A 15,193-nucleotide genomic window follows, 5' to 3' on the forward strand; every position below is an offset into this window, starting at 1 on the left:
TCTCTCATGGCTTCCACCGCACCCACTCTAACCTACCGGCAGGTGGAGGAGCTTTGCGCCTCGAACTACCCTTGCCCTCCGGGCTACCGCGTCCCTCGCCGGCCGGAGCCTAAGCGCCGGCGGCGTGCCGGTCCCTCCCGTCCCTCGTGGTACCGCGCGCCGGGCGGCCATCACGAACCACTACTACCTCGACCTCACGCCGGAGCAGCGGATGAATCCCCGCCGGCATCCCGATAACCGAGCATACTTGGGACGCCTTCTTCATCAATCGGCGTGAGAGGGCGCTCGCCGTGTATGAGGAGGACGGTCCGCCTCCCGGAAACTTCCACGAGGCCGGCCGTCGGCTATGGTGGTACGGCCGGACTCCGCAGAGCGTCATGGACTACATCACGGCCGGCGATATCCCCCGCCTGCGCTACCCTCGGTTCGAGCCACGAGCGCCGCCCGACGACGGCGACGACAAGCAGCGGCGACGACGCCGGCAACTTAGAAGGCGACGACTACCGCACAACGGCGGCGGCTATGAAGACTACGAGTATGCATATTATACGCCTAGGCAGGAGTATGACTAAATCACTCCAAATTTCATGTATGCGGGAGTATGACTTAGTCACTCCAAATTTCATGTATCATCAGTGCTATCTCGAGTCAATTGAATCATTCGAAAATGGACACCAAACACATCACGGGTAATATAATTCACATGATTCATTCAACAAAGTTTGGTACAATAAATTATTACACATCATTTCTTCCCTTGTGTCCCCGCTTGCTTACGATTGTGCCGTATCCATGGAGCATCCTCATCATTTAACTTAATGCTTGGGTCGGTGTTCACTTTGAAGGGCGGAATTTCAGCAAACATATTATAATCTTCCGACATGTCCGTCTTGTCCTCCACTCCCACGATGTTTCTTTTCCCCGAAAGAACAATGTGGCGCTTTGGATCATCGCATGATGTACCGATCGTTTTCTTATCTTTCCGTTTCCTCGGTTTGCTACTCATGTCCTTCACATAGAAAACCTGAGCGACATCTTTCGCTAGGACGAATGGTTCGTCAAGGTAACCAAGATTGTTGAAATCCACCATTGTCATTCCGTATTGCTGGTCCACCTTTACCCCACCTCCTCGTTAGCTTGAACCATTTGCACCGGAACAAAGGGACCTTAAAGGAGGGTCCATAGTCAAGTTCCCATATCTCCTCTATGTAACCATAATATGTGACCTTTTGCCCATTCTCGGTTGCCGCATCAAAGCAGACACCACTGTTTTGGTTGGTGCTCTTTTTATCTTGGGCGATCGTGTAAAATGTATTCCCATTTATCTCGTACCCTTGGAAAGTCGTTATAGTCGAAGATGGTGTCTTGGCCAACATGTACAGACTGATCTACAACCTTATTGTCACTCATTAAATGTTTTCTCAACCAACCGCCGAAAGTCTCCATGTGGGCCTTCCTAATCCAGGATTCAGTGCTTCCCGTGGTTGTCCGAGCGTAAAATATTCTTGTGTTTCTCAAAGTACGGAGCCACCAAGCTGGAATTGGTCGAACCGTGTGGTGTGCTTCGGCCGGAGAATGGCCGTCCATACATATCATTGATTTCCTTCCGATCGTGCCTTTTCCACTTAGTCTCCCCTCGTGCCGCGATTGAGGAAGACCAATCGGCTTAAGGTCAGGAACAAAGTCAACACAAAACTCAATTACCTCCTCATTTCCATAGCCCTTGGCGATGCTTCCTTCTCGCCTAGCACGGTTACGAACATATTTCTTTAATACTCCCATGAACCTCTCGAAGGGGAACATATTGTGTAGAAATACAGGACCGAGAATGGAAATCTCATCGACTAGGTGAACCAGGAGGTGCGTCATAATATTGAAGAAGGATGGCGGGAACACCAACTCGAAACCGACAAGACATTGGATCACATCGTTCGTAACCGTGGTAGAACTTCCGGATTGATTACCTTCCGAGAGATTGCATTGAGGAATGCACATAGCTTCACAATGGCTACTCGAACATTTTCCGGCAGAGCCCCTCAAAGCAATCGGAAGCAATTGCGTCATAATCACGTGGCGGTCGTGAGACTTCGGGTTTTGGAACTTTTTCTCCGCCATGTTTATTATTCCCTTTATATTGGACGAGAATCCTGACGGGACCTTCATACTGCTCAGGCATTCAAAAAAGATGACCTTCTCTTCTTTGGTCAGAGCGTAGCTGGCACGACCTTGAAACCGTTCCGGATGCAGGTCATCAGGGTCTTTCAAACTTTGCTGGTCCTGCCGTGCTTCCTTTGTATCATTTGACTTCCCATACACGCCCAAGAAGCTTAGGATGTTCACGCAAATATTCTTCGTAACGTGCATCACGTCGATTGCAGTAGCGGACTTCTAGGACTTTCCAATATTCTAGCTCCCGAATATAGATTTCTTCTTCCACATGGCTACGTGCCCGTCAGCTCCCTTCGGAACTGATTGTCCGCCAGACCCTTTCCAAAGATGACTTTCAAACCCTTGACCATATCAAATACCTCAGCACCAGCAGTGTTCCGCAGGCTTCGGCCGGTGATCTGCCTTGCCGTTGTAATGCTTGCCTTTCTTTCTTACTCGGATGACCTTTCGGAAGAAATCGACGATGCCCAAGGTACACGTTCTTCTTACAATTTGGCAAATGTACACTTTCAGTCTCATGTAAGCAGTGCGTGCATGCATTGTATCCCTTATTTGACAGTCCCGAAAGGTTACTAAGAGCAGGCCAATCGTTGATGGTTACGAAAAGCAACGCTCGTAGGTCAAATTCCTCTTCTTTGTGCTCATCCCACACACGGACACCAGGTCTGCCCCACAGCCGTAAAAGCTCATCAACTAATGGCCTTAGGTACACATCGATGTCGTTGCCGGGTTGCTTCGGACCTTGGATGAGCACCGGCATCATAATGAACTTCCGCTTCATGCACAACCAAGGAGGAAGGTTGTAGATGCATAGAGTCACGGGCCAGGTGCTATGGCTGGAGCTCGCTCGCCAAAAGGATTCATGCCATCCGTACTTAGACCAAATCTTATGTTCCTTGCGTCGCCTGCAAAATCTTTGAACTCTCTGTCGATCTTTCTCCATTGCGTTCCATCTCGCGGGGTGTCTCAACTCCCCGTCCGACTTACGGTCCTCTTTGTGCCATCGCAACAACTTGGCATGCTCTTTGTTCCCGAACGAGACGTTTCAACCGTGGTATTATAGGAGCATACCACATCACCTTGGCGGGAACCCTCTTCCCGGGTTTCCGGCCCTCAACATCGTCACCAGGGTCATCGCCTCCGATCTTATAACGCAATGCAAGTGCATACCGGGCATTCATTCAAATTCTCGTATTCACCGCGGTAGAGGATGCAGTCGTTGATGCATGCATGTATCTTCGTAACCTCTAAACCTAGAGGGCAGTACAACCTTCTTTGCTTCGTACGTAGTGGCGGGCAACTCGTTATTCTTTGGAAACATATTCTTCAACATTTTCAGCAAGTTTTCAAATGCCGAGTCAGCTACACCTGCCTCGTGCCTTCCATCTCAAGCAAATCCAGTGTGCAGCCCAGCTTTTTCGGACCATCATCGCATCCGGGTACGGCGCCTTCCTCGTGATCCTCTAACATGCGATCCAAATTCTCCCTCTCTTTTTCAGTTTCGCAGTCGTCTCCGTGCATCAGCAATGGTCCGACCAAGATCATCAACGAGATCATCACGTGCCTCTTCTTCACCTTCCCCTTCACCTTCCCCTTCACCTTCAAGCATCCTCCATGAAAGTATCACCGAAATGAGCAAGATAGCTTTCATCATTGAAATCATCCCCTTCTTCATCTTCTTCCATTATAACCCCTCTTTCTCCATGCTTGGTCCAACAATTATAGCTTGGCATGAAACCGTGCCGAAGCAGGTGCATGTGAACATCTCTTGAGGAAGAGTAACCATTCCGATTCTTACATTTAACACATGGACAGATAACAAAACCCCCTGCTTGTTCGCATTGGCCACTACGAGAAAATCTTTCAAACCCGCACCGAACTCGCCGGAGAGTCGGTTACCGTACATCCATTGTCGATTCATCCGCATTATTATAATATAAAATATATAATTAACCATCATGCATTTGTTAAACTAACTAGCTACAAACAATATAAATTAAACAATGAACTACACACACATGCACATTTTATCAACGACACATCAAAGGTTCAAGTTGCTAACCGCGATCGAGGAGGAAAAAATAAATGAGAAAGCTCAAGTGTGGCTCCAACACTTCATATCATGTTTGTTTCATGCTCTTGGGGCATTTCATCAAACACCTTATGTGCATAAGAGGAACCAAAAGCAAACCTAACACCCACTTGTGAAGCTTGTGAAGAGAATGGCACCAAATGGCTAAGTGTTGGCTGCTGGGTGGGTATATATAGGGGAGGGGCTTTAGTCCCGGTTGGCCTGGCCAACCGCGACTAAAGGCCTTCGGCACCTTTAGTCGCGGTTGGCCTGGCCAACCGCGACTAAAGCCCCCCACGTGCACCGGCTGGCCACCGAGCGCCCCGGGCCCAGGCCTTTGGTCGCGGTTCGCCTCCCGAACCGCGACTAAAGGTACCATTAGTCGCGGTTCCTGCAGCGTCGCGACTTATGGGGCTCACCCGAAGCCTGTTTTTCCACCAGTGTGCCTTAGGGTGCTAAGTAAATATGACACTGACGCACCCGGCGGCTACACAGCTGAAGGTTTGAATTCTTGCATAAACCCACTGAAAATGCTCCAAATACGTGTGATTCACGCAAAACGTGGAATCTGCTTAGAGAATGCAGAGGGATGAGCAAACGAGTATTTGGCTACAAGCCTTTCCTCGAGTATTTTCTTTTAGGAATTTTCAAGTTCTTAGTAGACTGAAAACTAAGCTAGGGCTCAAATAGACTTCAACAATATCTGATATGCATCGTGATTCGTGTTCTTGAGATGCAAGTTGGATTGCAACCGTTATTTTTCTAGTTGCAAGTGGGCACTAACTGAGGTTTTTCGGTTGCGAGTGAGGTTGCAACTACGAAAGATGGTTTCGAACCGTTAGATTTATTTCGTAATCCGTGCTATAGTGTATAATATTGGTTACAACTGAAATTTAATGACATCATTCTGTACCGAAAACTAAAACTAAGTTAATTCTTAGTAATAAATTGAGAACTAGTCACACCCTCGCTTTTAATGTGTTATTACATGCGGTAGTACATCTCCCAGCAGCATGCAGTTTAGACTCTAGAGGCAGAAAGTAGCACACGGTACACACATGTGCATATACAGGTCCTAGTGGACGCTACAGCCATACCAGGAGAGGCTGCTTCGATCCGTCCTGGTACTCGCTACGGAGTAGGAGTATTGCTTTTGTGAGACAAGTCGGACTAGGTCTCTACTGCTGTTAGCTAGTACTAGTACTGCTCGTTTGCTCTGCTTTAGGCCATCTCCAGCGGCGCGATGCATTTTAGCGTCCGCGCGAGTCCGTTTGCGTCGGCCTTTTTATCGAAAACGACCGCGCGTCCGTTTGCGTCGGGAGTGGCTCCAGCGGCACGACGCATTTTTTTTAGGACGAATCATTTTTTTGAACTGAAACATAATTTACAAAAACTGAAACATAACTTACATACTTGAAAACATAAAAAAAACTAAAACGCCTATCGCCGCGCATCGTGGCCGTGCTGCTCCTCGTCGCTGTCGAGCAAGATGACCTCAGGTATGTCCCACGGCCGGTAGCCATCCGGGGAGCGTACGCCGGGCGCGATGGCGGTGCTCGAGGTTGAGGAGGCTGTGGCTGAGGGCGGCGGTGGAGGCGCCCGGGGCCGCGGCTGTGGCGGCGGATGAGGAGCCCAGCCATAAGGCTGTGGCGGCAGTGGGGGAGGCGCCCAAGGCTGTGGCGGCGGTGGTGGAGGCGCCGCCGAGTCCAGGAGCGCCTGTCGAAGGGCTTCATCCGCGGACATGCCCGGCGGCATGACAGCGGTGGCGTAGCGGGGCAACGGCGGCTGCACAGGCGCGTCGTACTCGGAGACGAGGAGGCCGACCTTGGCCATCTCGTCGTCCGTCATGTTGTCGGGGAACTCGAAGTTCCGGCCCTCCGCCATGGCTCGCTGCCATTCGTGGAAGACGAGGCCGACGTAGTCGTCGCTGTCGTCCTTCACGTCCTCGCTATGGTACGCGAGCGCCTCGATGTAGTCGTCGTCGTCGTCGTACATGGCGTAGGCTTCGTCGTCGTCGTCCTCGCGGTCGTTGTGCTGCGGCTGCTGATGACGCGTCGGCGCCTGCTGACGACGCGTCAGCGCTTGCTGACGACGAGCCGGCGGTGCAGGGCCGAAGGGATAATCCCTGTCGCCCATGAAGCCAACCCTTCGTCTGATGTCCGTCTCCGTGGACAGGTACGTACGCCAACTCTCCGAGTCGATGGCGTACGCCGGATCGGCGAGGAGGTCCGCCGGCAGATATCGCCTCCGCCGCCGGATCTCCTTGGTCCGCTCAGGCTCGCGCGCAGGTATCGGAGGGATGGGCACCCGGCGGCAGCGGAGCCGCCAGCCGCCAGGCAGCTGCACGCCGTTGCAGGCGTCGCACGACACCCATTTGCCGTGCATGAGCCTCCCCACCGTGACGGGGAGCGGCACCTTCTTGCTGCCGCTGCCGGAGGCCTCGAAGTCGTTCTTCTTCCCCATGGCGCAGCGGCGGTTGTGGTGCGAGTGGAGTCGTGGGCGAAGGAGCAACGCGGCTGCTGGACTTTTAAGGGCGGCCGCGCACGGGATACGATGCCATTGAAGGCGGCGCAGAAGCCCAGCCGCCGCCCGCCAGTGCACGCGCAGAACGGGAAGGCTGCGGCATTCATGGCGGCGCGGACGCGGAAGCGCTGACCGCGGAAGCGATGGCCGCGAAGCGATGCCCTCCATGCGGGCTCGCTGCCGGCGGGCCCGGTGGAGACCGCAGCGGACACTTTGCGCGTCCGCGCAGCGTCCGCCGAGACGCAAACCTGGCGCATATTTGGGCCAGGTTTGCGTCTCCGTGGACGGTCCGGTCACTTTGCGTCGTGTCGCTGGAGACGGTGCCAGACGCATTTACGAGCGACCGTTTGCGTCGCGCCGCTGGAGATGCCCTTAGCACTGAGCAGGAGCAGTGATGATCGGCGTGAGGTCCAACTCCGATTGAACCATTGTAACGTTAGCCGCAGGCCCTCGTACGCAGTACTGCCATCCAGCTCTGATCCAGCATATTGTACAAAAGTACCCCACGTCCTTCCTTGTATATACGGCGAGCTGTACATAAATACGGGCGCCAGCGGTGACATGCAGAAAACGGTTTATGTGGAAACCAGCTAAGCTAGCTAAGGGGTGGCCCGTAGGTAGGGTGCACCAACCGTGTACGTACGTAGGAATTGATCGATCCATGACAAGTGCGAGTAGTAATTCGACGTACGTACTCTGCAATGTCGTCAGGACGTAAACATATATACGTGCGTACGTATGAACGTACACGATGTATGGTTGGGTGGATGTTCTTTGATTCTGTGATGGGTAACGTGGCATACAATCAGCAGTTGAATTTACCAGAATTTATGCATGCATGGACTATTTCGGAGCACATTTTTCTTTTCTGTTGTGATGATTATGTAGGCGTATGCACGGCCAAGCTGGTTGAAAGACAAAGGTTTTTTGCCTTTTGGGCCGCGCAATCTTTGTCGATGGGTAAACGACCAGGCCAGGGCACATCTGCGAGTTCCTAGGTTAGCTCAGCTAGTATGTTTTCCTCGATGCATATGTTGGTGAGCAGCAGAAACCAAACAACGTCAGCTCTCATTCCCCTTCCCCCATCTCGCTCTCAGCTAGCTACGGTTCATGTTCGTCTCTTCCTCCTCACCGGGCCGCTCCTTCCTCCTCTCCGTCGAAATAGCCGGCCGGAGATGGAGAGGAGAAGGCGCCGGAGTAGAAAATAGTAGTATTAGGTTTAGTTTATGGTTCCTAGTGGCGTCTGCCGTTCATGCCGGGAGAGAGGTGGCAGATCCCAGTGGCCGGATCTGGCACTACATCATCTTCCTCCTCTGCCTCATGGAGCTCCGGGCCAGAGGTGTGGCGACGGAGGGAGATGGAGATCTCCATAAATAAGGCTATTTCAGGTGGATTTGGCGGCCGTCGATGCAGTGGTGGCTTCCTCCTCTCTGTTCATCGTGGTGGTGATGAAGAAGAGGATTGGTTGCTTGCTGATGGTGGCTTGTCGCCGCGTCTGCAGCTGGGGAGTGTGTTGGCTTCTCATCAGAGGACTTCTACGATGCTGCTGTCGTCGTATTTCATGGCCGAAGGGCGACCCCTCCACCCTTGGAGGTCTACAACGTCGCTGTTGTCGCCGTACTCTTTGGCCGTAGGGCGGCCCCTCCAACCTGATGCGACGACGATGAAACTCGATCGTCCTCAGGTCTTCCTCAACCTCCAAATTCCAAAGCGGAGGCTCTCTAGCTTCGTCGGAGTTAGCTCCCGCCTCCATGCCCCAGGTGGTTCCGTCCCCGGTGGCGTGGAGGTTGGCTCCGGCGAGCTCTACGGTGGTGGAAGGTGGATCTGTAGCTGGACTTGATGGCGTTTTCTCTTTTAAATCAAAGGTCCTCAGTGCAAAATGTATGGGTCGGTTTGTAATTTTATTTTTCTTCAGGACCCTTTCTGTAATTTGTATCTCCATCGGTGATAATGGAATGAAGCTCTAGATCCTTGGAAACTTCTTCTGTTAAAAAAAAAACCAAACAACGTAGGGCAGGGCAGGCACGCATTAATCGCCTCACACGAACGCACACGCAAACAATTCTGAACCCGAAAACTGGGCCGAATCAGTTTTATTTGCAAACGTCAAACATCGAAGCGTATCAGGCTAACAACATGTACTCCGAGAGCAAGTAAATAAATACGTCTGCGTCGGCTCGGCAGAGCTCACGAGTATTTGGCTACAAGCATCGGCTCGGCTCAGCAGATCAGCCCAGCCGACTGAGGCAGTGCCTGAGCCACGACACGAGGTTGATGGCGGGTGGTCGTGTGACTCTTGTGTGGCGTGTACGCCGAATGGTTGGCTTCGTTGCCCCCGATAAAAGCCGCTGCCGGCGCTTCCGCCGGCGCAAGGAAGCGTCTCTCTCCCATTCTTTCTTTCTTTCTTTTCCCGCGCTGCCCGCTGCCTGCTGCTGCATGCCGCCCGGTTCAGTTCTGCCAAACAATTTTCTTTTCTGGCGGCAAAAGCTGTCACACAAACAATACACTCCACTCGCATAGTATCGTGAGTTTTGTCGGAGGACATATTAGGAGTATCTCATTTATTTATCACGCTTATATCACGCACGTTTCCTTCTTCCCTGAAAGGACTTACACGAGTTTCTTAGTAGTAGGAGACCAAGATACATGTAGCTCTTTATATTTGAAAATTTTAAAATTATAATTTAAATTTAAAAGAAACTGAAAAAAAGTTCTGGATGTAGCCAATGATGGTATCTACAAACATGTAAAATCTTAATGTGAAATTATTAGTAGTTTAGCCTACACAAAAAATAAAAAATGAATGGATATGAGAATAGTGAATAGTGCACATTTCAAAACTATAAAACCTGTCAGATTTTGTTATTTTTTGTGGAGTCTACAATACAAAGAGTTTCACATTGAGATTTTGCACGTTTGTAGATTTCATCATTGTCTACATCTAGAATTTTTCTTTTCCAATTTTCTTAACAACACTTGAAAGTATGATTTTTAAATTTTAAAAAAATAAAAGGCTACATGTAGCTTGGCCTCTGTTTCCAGTTTTCGTACTATTGCATTCTTATTTCTACGTATTGTACTATAGTTCGTTTATTTGCAACTACTACCAGTAGTGTAATACGTACTCGGCAAGCTTACTTGTACACTCAAGGGGTCATCAGCATTCAGTTTGATCGATCAGGCGCTATGCTAGATCAATAAAGCTCTCAATTTTCCACGCAAAAAGGAAAGCGTCAGACGGAGTACTGGACATCCACGGCAGTTTACCCCGTCCGTACTTAGCAGCTGGACGCGTCTGTATTTGCGATGACCACTCGACGGCAGTCCGCACGTTATACCTCTGGCTCCTCTAGTCCTTCCTGCTGGTCCACGGGGCTGGGAAGAAAGGTCAAGCCATTCCCCAAAACAGAAATTGATCGCCTGCACTGCAATAGCCAAAGCCAAGCAGATACGGCCATGTTGATATGCCCTAGCGTCTGCTGCTTCTCGTTCGGGTATTTTCTCGGGAGGATTATGTTAACTCCTTCATTGCTCAACGACTACGTATGGTTCTTCAGCTTAACTTTATATTACTGTACTACTATCGATTAAAAGCGAAGGGAGTTTTTTTTTTCAGTGTGTTTCGTGTTCTGTGATAACAATTTGCTACGCCTACACTCTGATCTTAAATACTTGACCCACGTTGTTAGTCATATTGTGGCCTATATTTTGCACGTATCTCGACAAGCATTTAGGCTGGAGGGGGCACGTACGTGATTTCGGGGTACGTTATATAGGTTTTGTTTGTTGCTCTTTGATCGTTCACGTGACATGAATCCCGTTGTACTTTTGCGAGAGCGATCACGAACAATACTTGATGTGTAGTATTAGAGGGAGAAGGGATCCCACGATCCATCAACTAGACGCGCATCAATATATCCGCAGACGTACGATCGCCCCGTCCTTTCGACGGAGAACTTCTAGCAAATTGCGTGTCCCGTGCATGCACTTGTCAACTTGTCACGCACAGCCGCTACGTATAAGCCTACGACCGTCCTCGTCCTCGTCCTCTCTCTCTCGAGCGCGCGACGCCAAGATTCGGAGGCGGCCAAAGCAAAACACTGGACACGTCTCCTCACATGCCTGCATACTCTGTATAATACTTAGGTATCTCCTCATAATTTTAGATACTAAATAGCATTTCGATTCAACCAAATTTTGACAAATCTTAAAACGTACAGTATATGATGGATCCCCCGGTATCTGACCACGGTGTGCTGCATTATAGTGCATGCATCACGCATGCGCACATTAGTTAGGCTAGGGTATAATCAAGTTTTTTTTGCGTGGGGTAATCATGTGCTTGCCACTTGCTTAATTAGCGCTCTACCAGTACAGGAGTACTACGTGGGTACCTGAGCTACCTAGGTACGTAGATATCGCGATCTCAGGAACGTGTGTGCTAACTGTGCTAGCAGACAAAGCCCTGGCTCCGGCCGTACCCATCTGCTGCGCCTCCCGATTTTTTCTTTCTCTTACAGATATTCTCGTCCACATGATCAGATCCGCACGCACCAAAGGAGCAAAATAAAAAGAGTAAAGAAAAAGAAAAAAAGGCTGTCTATACTGTCTCCACACCCACTACCTGACAATACGTCCGTCTTTCGCTTCGTATAGTTTGTTATGCGATGTACTGATGTGAGAGACGAATAAGTAAAGCTCATCAATCGCCACTACGCACGGCAGGCTGCCAACCTACGTAGTCACGCGAAACTAATCGAGCACGGGCCGGCGTCAGTAGGAAGAGAAAAGAAAGACCCCAGGTACCCCAGGTATGCAATGTACTACTGTACTAAAGTGTAACGAAAGGATTACGATCTCTGCGGTGCGTTGCAGCCCAGTGGTGCATGCAGTGCCTGGTCCGAAAACCGGCACGAGTCAACTCTCGCTGGGGGACGCATGGATCGTTGTAGATCCGCTCTGATTCTCGTGTCTGGATCCGGTGAGGCAAAACACCCACGTGAGGTCAACTCACCGGCTTAAACTAGGTTTAACTACATGCTCCCTTCCACCGGCCTAGAGCAGCTAGCTAGGGGGAAAAAAGAAGGTGGCGTGCGCGCATGCCCAAATGTTCGGGTGGAACCGAGCTAGCTGCTGTGATGGGCACGTGAGCCAGCACGTACTGCTGCGTCCATGCATGGTTATTAACGAGTAGACGTAGACACATATATAGTTGCATGCAGTTAAGTTAGCTTAATCATGCCGATCCGTATAGTTGCATCGCATGCACGAGGGAATGCATCATTGCATCCAACAGACCGGTTGACGCACGGCACGGACCGGCGGGCACGGCCACACGGTACGATCGAGTCGAGCCTCAGGTGTACATATCGATAGTCACGTTTTTCTGAACCGTCCTACAGACGGAAAGACCGACCAGCGTACGTTCGGATTTGAGATACAGTATGGTCGACGGAAATATCTGCAGCAACAGGCAACAGCGGACGGCCATACATATCGTGTAGTATCCCCGCTTGTGTTGTTGTGTTTGAGATCCACCGTTTACGCTGACAAGATTCGGTACCACTAAGCTAGTAATAGTATTACCACAAGGTGCGAAACAACCGTTCGTACAAATTTGTCGCTTGCCACGCCAAGTTACGTCCCACACGGTGTGTTCGGTCGTAGCCACACCGTGGCGTACGTCACACTTCTCTGTTCCCGAGATATTTTTATTTCGGTCTTCATCGACCAAGTCGGTATCAAGAATCAATATTGTGCTATCGAGCGACATGTTTGATAAGCTACCCAAACAAACAAATCAATAGACAAAAAAGATTGTGCTTGGATGGTTAGAAGAATAGTGACACCTTAAACTCACCAAAAATAAAATAAATAAGGTTTAACACTTCAGTATCTCATAAAGATAGAATGTTCTTTTGTGGGAGATGATATTTCTAGTAAGGCGGTTGTAGTGACGGTTCCTCCACGGATTTGCTCATCAAGACCATCACCCCTATCTTGTGGAATTAGTTCACTCTTCGTGGGGCGCTTGCTCAAATGGCTTGAGAAGTCACACCACAAAAGCTTCAAGAGGGTGCTCGTCCAAGTTATTCAAGAAGTTCGGAATGAGCGGAACCGCCCTATCTTCATCACCTAGAGGCTAGGGCATGATCAATGTCATAGTTCTGGCCTACCTTCCCATGCCAATGCCTCGGGTTCTTTTTTTTCTATTTTGTAGTATAATCACTGAACACTGCCACAGTTCGTCTTTTTTCCTTTCGTATCTTCTCATTTTCTAACCTAGATCTATCCATACAACTTGTAGAGCTCGTGTCCTTTCCTAAAATGATAATTTTCCATCCCTATCTCGACTCCACGCACAACAAAGTCCAAGAGAAGCAATAAGTATTTCAATCAGAGAAATTCAATTCGGCACATGGGAGCATATGCTCCTGCCACCAGAAATAACATTTTGAAATATAAAAAAAATCGAACAAAAATTTGCACGCTTATGTATCGATATTCTACGTGTGCACGTCAAGTTTTGCAAAAAAAAAAAGGACATTTTTTGTGACTTGTGTGAAAAAGACAAAAAAATCCGTAATAGATAATGTTCCATTTTTCTTGCTTTTAAGTTGACCTTTATCAGATGCTCACTCCGATTCACAAGCAAATCGGTTTTTATCTACAATACCTAATAGAGAATTTAGATGCCACAAAAGAACTTATTCGTGAGAAATCAAACATCAATTTTAGGTACCAAAACAATTTAAAATATCTAATTAGTCCGCGATATGATATGTTGCCCGTGAGCTGTTCCTCGTCACTTCATGCAAGATAATGATGTGCTCTACTATCAGACTTAGTCATAGATTTTTCCCGGAAAAAGGACTTGGTCATAAATGGTACACATCACACAAACATGCACCCAACTGTTGAACATCAGCACATCCACAATTTGGCGCACAAGACAAGAGCTAGATGTGAAAATAGCAAAATCTGTAGTACGAGAACGCTCCAGTCCAATAACTACCGAGCCATGCATGTACAAACAAATGGCTCGCATGCAGATACCAAACAAGAACTGTTAGTCCTCGAGCACACAGCCAAATGTGTGTTAAGAACAGTTCAAAGGCATTATCCTCTTGTCATGAGCTAGCTGTTGCTAGGCTCTAATATAAACGTCGGCGCTTGGTAGGTTTTCAGCTAGGGTGGTGATGTGTATATTTTGGGGGCTAGATTACCCTGTAGCCATGTGGCCAAGGAGGATATATATATACGTGTTTATCTCTAATCTATGCATCCAGCCACACAATCACACATCCAAAAACCAATGATGGTGCATTGCTATTATAAGTACATAGCTAATCGAGCGTCTGTCTTCTCCCACTTGCCATGTTCGAAACGGCGAGCTAACAAGCTCAACTCCTGTCAAGATACTTTTGGTTAATGGCCATAGCCTTTGGCCTAAGCAGGTCTTGGGAGTCTTGGTCCATGGCATGCATTGAACAAATCAAAGGTTTGGGTTAATAAAACTTAGGCTTGGTAGGCAAGACTACTTCTACTCCTTGCATGAGAAGAAACCAATTGGCGCTCAACAAAAATCCAGACTATGGACGGCATTAGGTGAGGCCGGTGTCGAGAAAAAAAGTACAGGCTCAGGAAAGGGGAGAAAAAAAAAATCTTCAGTGTCACTGTTGAAGCCAAAATGTCCATGAACGTCAAACCGAAATGCACAACTTCAATTTCAGACAAGCAAACATAAAGCACCAGAAGCAAGCTTCATGGATAAGGTGGTCAAGCTACCAGTCCTCCAGACATGGGGAAAAAACAAGGGCAACACCTAACCTTTTACTTTGTTATCTACTTATATAGTATCTCCTTTATGTTCAGTGGCCGCCATGCGCATACAATACGGAAGGATGCGCCTCAAAAGAGAAGTGCAGTGAAAGACATAAAGGCTCCAAGGAATGCCCTACTCATGTTTGCCTGTGCCCTAAAGTTCCCAGGGAAGCTAAATGCCTTGTGTTTTGCTTACACCAAGCACAACCAAATATCAATCCAGACAGCGAAATCATCCATCTATCCCACTCCCTCTCATATCTATCTTTTTTAAGGGAAGCCTCCTTAATTCTAGGCAGTTGCACTACTACAACACAACCTGGTCTTGCATGTCATCGCTTTGAGATCAACATAACTTTTAAAACGAGGGCAATGATGTAGGACTAGTGCATACATGTGAACCAAACCTAAGCTTGAAGTTTCATACAATAATCTTGCAGATCATGGTAATTATGGAGCACCCCAAGACTTCAAAAGGGGGGGGGGGCAAAGATAGGAGAGGAACATCATGATCGATGCACATCGGAAGTGTAGCACGCATACCGTACAAGTGTATCTTTGCCTGGATCCTCACAAGACTTTCAGTTTGGCATCAACCTGACCTGG

Source organism: Lolium rigidum, chromosome 7 (assembly GCF_022539505.1).
Source record: "Lolium rigidum isolate FL_2022 chromosome 7, APGP_CSIRO_Lrig_0.1, whole genome shotgun sequence".
In the NCBI taxonomy this organism is placed as follows: domain Eukaryota; kingdom Viridiplantae; phylum Streptophyta; class Magnoliopsida; order Poales; family Poaceae; genus Lolium; species Lolium rigidum.